Source organism: Marmota marmota, unplaced genomic scaffold (assembly GCF_001458135.2).
Source record: "Marmota marmota marmota unplaced genomic scaffold, marMar, whole genome shotgun sequence".
Classification (NCBI taxonomy): domain Eukaryota; kingdom Metazoa; phylum Chordata; class Mammalia; order Rodentia; family Sciuridae; genus Marmota; species Marmota marmota.
Window position 1 is genome coordinate 2777366 of NW_026000102.1, and position 6000 is coordinate 2783365.

General features: G+C 54.8%; 1 long non-coding RNA gene across 4 annotated transcripts in view; it reads left to right on the forward strand.

The window, feature by feature from the left end:
• LOC107155528 overlaps positions 1–6000 on the forward strand; it is a 36584-nt gene that overhangs the window by 18932 nt on the left and 11652 nt on the right. For all 4 annotated transcript variants that reach the window (XR_007340783.1, XR_007340785.1, XR_007340784.1 and 1 more), the window contains one exon: positions 1371–1544. This is a non-coding gene — a long non-coding RNA (uncharacterized LOC107155528). The remainder of the gene's footprint in view (positions 1–1370; positions 1545–6000) is intronic.

Below are 6000 nucleotides of genomic sequence, written 5' to 3' on the forward strand. Positions count from 1 at the left end.
TTTTTTAAATAACCAGTACTGCAAATATTTAAATGGAGTCAAATGCCATGGGTTGATGTGAAAAAAGAAGTTTCTGTAAAGGGATTTTTTTTTTTTTTTTTTGAGTGCTGGGGAATCACACCAGGGCCTGGGACGTCCACAGTGGTACAGCATGCACTCTGAAGTTTCAGTGCCTGCTCAATGGCAGGGGAAAGGGAGAATCCAGCAGAGGAGAAGGAGCTGGGCTGACTGGGGGGGGTGTTCGTATCAGAGGCTGGTGTCAGTTGATTCCTATGGAACCAAATTGACTCCTAATCCTGGCTTTGAATACCCTGAAGCTGTCACCTCATCTCACACACACACACACACACACACACACACACACATACACATATATATTAATTAAAATGCACTTGAAATGACAGTGAGTATGACTCCTGTCACTGTTACCCCCATTATTTTGAAATCCCCCATTAGTGAGGAGTGAAGTAAATTTAAAATCCTGGACCACGTGACCCCACCACTGATGGATACATCCCTCCTTCAGTATCACCACAGGGAGGGGTGAAGAATCTACTCCAACCCCAAAACAAATATCAATCTCTCACCCCCAACCCAAGAGACAGAGGAAGGGCTCTTGAGACTTGCTGAGAGACAGCCGCTTGCAGCTGTGTGGACTCCCGTGCATTCCGGGACTACCCAGTGGTCTCCCTGCCCTGGACACCCACCTCCCCCTGCTGGGCAGAGCTTCATGCAACATAGAGGGGGCCCTGCTAGGTCAGAGGGCCGCTGTGGTGGCCTTTAAGGAGAGGTGGGACAGGCCTGAATTGGTATTCTGGCAGGTAACATCTGGCCCTTCCCTTTGGGGCTGGGTGTAGACCACTTGCCCACCCCACAGCTCCAGGGTGCACTGAGGGGCTGGCGGCTGTCTAGAAGCCCCCTCTTTGGCACCTACCAGGGATTTCCTGTGCCTTCAAAAGCCATTGAACCTACAGATACTTCAACATTTCCATTCCCTTGGAGTCACCCATAAGCTACACCATTCCACAGAGTTAACAAAGGGAAACAAAAAATAGCGCGGCCCTACCTCTTCCGAGGCAGCTCTGCTCCTTCCAGCGCTCCCAGAGAGGCGAGGTCTGCGGTGCGCACCGCGCTGATTACCTTCGTTTACGTGGATTGTTTCCGTTTAAGCCTAATTACTGTACTGGAGGCCAACGCTTACCCTTCTCCTTAAAATGTGCCAAATTAACTTTGTTAGAAGTTGTCGTTAAGGCAGGAGAAAAAAATGTCAAGAACATTGTCTGGGGGTGGGATGGTCCTCGTTGCACCCCTCATTTCCTGGGTGGTACAGGGCCAGAATCGGACATCACATGACCGTTTTCTTCTTGCAGTAAGTCATTCCCAGCCTGCCTCCCTCTCGGGGTTGCCAGGAGGACCACCTGAGATGGGTCGTCTGTTCCCAGAGACTCCTTGATCTACCGTGTTCAAGGCTCTGTGCTCCAAGTGCAAAGCAAGAAGGCGCCCGGTGTCCTGGTAGGCTTTCCTGATGGTCAGGACCACAGGAGGTAGATAAGAAATGCATGAGCAAAGAGCGTTTATTGAACTCTTACAGTATGCCAGGCACTGTGCTAAGCACCTTACAAATACGACGTTATTTGATCCCTGTAACGATGCTCCAAGGTCACTATCATGGTCCCTGTTTTTACCTATGAGGAAATTGAGGCTTAGGCATGTTTGTCTCTGGTGCCATCAGGCTGGGGTGGCAGCATAGGGGAACTGAAGGTCTGTGAGGAGCTCTGAGAACCACCGTGTGATTGGTGGGGACCACTGGCATCACCGGGCCATCCCCAGGGGTGTTGTCATTGAGGTCGTTTTCTATTGCCACAAGCTCAGTGACTTAGAGAACACACCGCTGTCGTTTCATGGGGTCTGTGGGTCAGGAGTCCAGCCACAGCTTTGCTGGGTCCTGCTCAAGGCCATCAAGGCCTTGGCCAGACTTAGGTCTCATCTAGCCACTGGACCAGGGAAGGACCCTCACCCAAGCCCACCCAGGGGGTTGGCGGCGTTCATCTCTGCCCTGGCTCCTTGCTGGCTGTAGCCGGGCTGCGGTCTTCTCCATGAAGCCCTCCCGAGGCTGCCTCACGGCACGATGGCTCCCTCCTTCAAGGCCAGCCAGGAGGGAGTCTCTAGCCTTGATCTGCAGGCAACAGAGGGCGTCCGATGTGCTTCTGGGGGAGGCGGTGACGTCCTGCCACCTGTGCCGTATTCTGGGGGTTAGAAGTAAATCACAGGCCCCACTCGTGCTCAAGGGGCAGGGGTCCCCACAAAGCCATGCACACTGTGGTGGCCATCATGGGGTCTGCCCACCACATTCTCTGACTCCATTTGTGGCTCTTTTTGTTCCTGCGACTTATTTTCATGCCGACGACTTTCAACCTGCAGAGAAGGTCAGGATGGTGGCAGGTTTCTGACACCTCCCTTGCTCCCCCAGGACTGTGATGACCTGCCATCCAGGCTTAGCACAGTCATGGTGTGTCTGTGGTCACTTGTGGCTGACACACTGTGATGTGCTCCTTTTGTGTGGTGGCGGTGCTGCGCTGGGCACTGACAGTCATGACCGTGTCCCCACTGCGTCCAGGGCAGGTCAACAGAGAGGAGAGGGACGTCCCTGATGTCATGGGTGGCTTTACTCCCTGTAGCAGTGGGGACCACTCTGGAGCAAGGACAGGCAGGCAGAGGGACAGCATGTGAGGGTGAAGGCATGGGGGGCCACCCGAGGGCACAGGAATGCTGGGGAGTAGGGGGGGAAGCATCAACCAGTGGACCCACCTGGCCAGGAAGATGGGAGGGAGCAGGCTGTGGCCTCCCACAGGTGGCTGTGTTTGGGGCCCAGGCTGCCTGAGGGTGGCAGCCAGGTGGACAGACGAAACCCTGAGTCTTTAGACAGCTGCCGAACTTGTCATTGTGTCGCTTGGACTTGGGAATCTTTCTAGAATATATTAGGTGCTTCCCTTGCTTCTTAGAACAGACTAAATAGGTGCTGTGACTGCCTGTCATCCAGCCACTCAGGTGGCATCACAGAGGATCACAAGTTCAAGGCTAACCTGTCTCAAAGTAAAAAAATAAAAAGGGCCAGGTGTGGTGGTGCATGCTTGTAATCCCAGTGGCTCAGAAGGCTGAGGCAGGAGGATCACAAGTTTGAGGCTAGCCTCAGCAACTTAGTGAGACCCTGTCTTAAAATAAAAAATAAAAAGGGCTGGGATGTGGCTCAGCGGCTAAGGGCCTCTGGATTCAATCCCTAGTACTGCAAAAAAATAAAAAATAAAACTAAACCCAAGTTCACCTGTTAGTGCTGTTCATTGGAACAGGCGCCTCTGTGCTACCGTGTGAGACCAGCGAAGGCCCCAGCCTCAGACACAGGGTGAGGGACCACGTCCTCTGCTGTCGACCTCTCATTTGTCTCACTTGACCTTGTCAGTGAATCTGATTTCCGCAAATCTCTTCTTCCTTCTGATTTGTGCTTCTGAATTACATAGGGTCCGAAGCCCCCACCCCCAGTTAGGTTGGCGTTGTGATGAGGTGCCAGCCGTTTCCATGGACCTCAGAGGCTGGCTTGCCCCTGCCCGGGTTCCAGAGTAAGAGATGGGTCATTGGGAGACAAAGCACTGCTTTGATGCCTTGCTTTTGTTTAATGTTAGGTGTGGTGTTTCCTTGATGTTGAATTTCAGCTGACTGAGGTTGGGAGCAGGCAGTGCGTTTATCCAAGGAGAGGATCTTTTAAAAGAATGGGAAGATGCTGACAGACCCCAGTGTGGGGGTAACAGCCCATTCTGAGGAAGGGCGGGAACAGGGATCGGGCAGCCAGGAGGCCTCTTTCTCACCCGCCCGGGCCTGCTCTGGTTACAGTATCTAATGACTTTGCTCATGACTCGGGGAATGTGTTCATTTCCTGTGGCCACTGTAACAGATGACCACAAAGTAGGTATCTTAAAGCAACAGACATCTATTCTCTCACAGTTCTGGAGAACAGAAGTCCAAAATCCAGCAGGGCTCTGCTTCCTCTGGAGGCTGCTCCGAGGCAGGGAGTCAGGCCCTGGAGACACCCAGGAGCGGGAGGGCCGAAATCCGAGGGAGCAGCGAGTCCAGGCCTGTGGCCTCTTCCACTGCCCCACCCCAGCCAGTCTCCTCTAATGAGCTGGTTTGTGGCTGAGATTAAAAAATCAGAGCTTCATTCTTGCCGTTTAAACAGAAAATATATTCTGGCCAGACGTGGTGGCCCAACTTGGGAGACTGAGGCAGGAGGATGGCAAGTTTGCCGTCAGCCTGGGCAAGTTAGTGAGACCCTGTCTCAAAAGGAAAAATCAAAAGGGCTGGGGGCGTGGCTCAGTGATAGAGTGTGCCTGGACTCAACCCCCAGTACGAAAGAGAAGAAGGTCGGAAAGAAGGAAACGTATTCTACACCCAAATGCCGAATCCCCCAAGAGGGCGAGAATCCTGCTCCCCCACGGGACCTGGAGGCAGGGTTTGCTGCGTGAACCTGGGGCCCTGCAAAGGTGGAGGACGCCGAATACTTGGAGGTGGAGGTGGAGTCAGCTCGTGGGGACAGGAACAGGGGGACAGTGCTTGGTGGTTGACCGTGTCTCCCCTTCATGAGTTCCCTGGGGCCGTTCCCATTTGGACATGGGGTCCTGACACCCCCCCATAACATCGGCAGCTGGAGCCCGTCTGTTTGGATGTAGGAGGTGGTTTCTTCCTTAGCTGCGACCCTGCGTGGTGGATTCTCATCTGCGTGGCTCCTGTGTCTTCCACTCTCCCACTTCCTGGGTCACCGGTTAACCCCAGAGCTGGCAGCCCTCACCGAGCTCCAAGGCCCAGCCTGGGCTACGGGATCTCCTCTTCCCCTGGTGACCCTCCTGTGGTGTGGCACCTGCCGGGTGACAGAGCCCTCCCCATCCAGCCCCTGGGGGAAGGTTGCTTTCCTTTGCCTTTGTTCCTGGATCTCCTTTATATTTTGGTGCTGGGGATCGACCCCAGAACCTCCCACACTCTAGCACCGCTCTCCACCCCGCCTGCTCCTGTGTGTTCTTCAGATTTAGTCTCAGCACCATCTCATCAGCCTTCCTCTACGTCATATAGACAATGTATGCTTTGTCGTCACGGTGATGTTGTGTGCCCAGAGGTCGAATTTCATATCCTTCTGTTGATGTTGGCAGGGCAGTAGACGCCCTGAAGAACGGCCAGAGTGTGTGCTGTTGCACAGATCAGCCCCTGTCCACCTGGCGCTGGCCCTGTCTCTGGGACTGGGGAGCCTGGGAAAGAGGACGGTGGTGGGAACATCTGAGTGGGTTGTCCACGCTGGCTGCAGATAAAAGAGCCTGGGGAGAGAGGCCAGAACCCCCTGGTGCGGAGAGGTGAGAGGGTGGGGCAGCAGAATCGATGCCAACAGGATGAATGGAAAAGTGGACGGTGGGTCCTGCCGTCACCGCGGGTGTGGTGCAGGTCAGCCCAGGCAGCTCAGGGAGGCTGTCCCGGAGCAGAGTGAGTGCAGGCCGGGTGGCAGGGCGCTTTGTGGAGGTGGCTCTCCTTCCCGTCCCCTGCTGCAGAGTCGAGCAGTGGTCCAGATGGATCAGTCTTGATCTGAACGGCCGTGTGCGTGCCAGCGCCGAGGCTTCCAAGCCCCTGGGGAGCAGGTTCTGTTTCCATCCTGCAGCACCGGCTCTGCCCGTGGTCCTCAGCCCCCCCATTGTCCCCACTCCAAAAGGCGGCATTGGGCTGCTCTCCTGAGGCTTGGTGGAGAGCTGGAGCACCCCACACACACCCCAACACACACACACCCCGACACATACACCCCGACACACACACCTCAACACACACACTCCCCAACACACACACACCCCAACACACACACCTCAACACACACACTCCCCAACACACACACCCCAACACATACACACACCCCAACACACACACCTCAATACACACACTCCCCAACACACACACACCCCAACACACACACTCCCC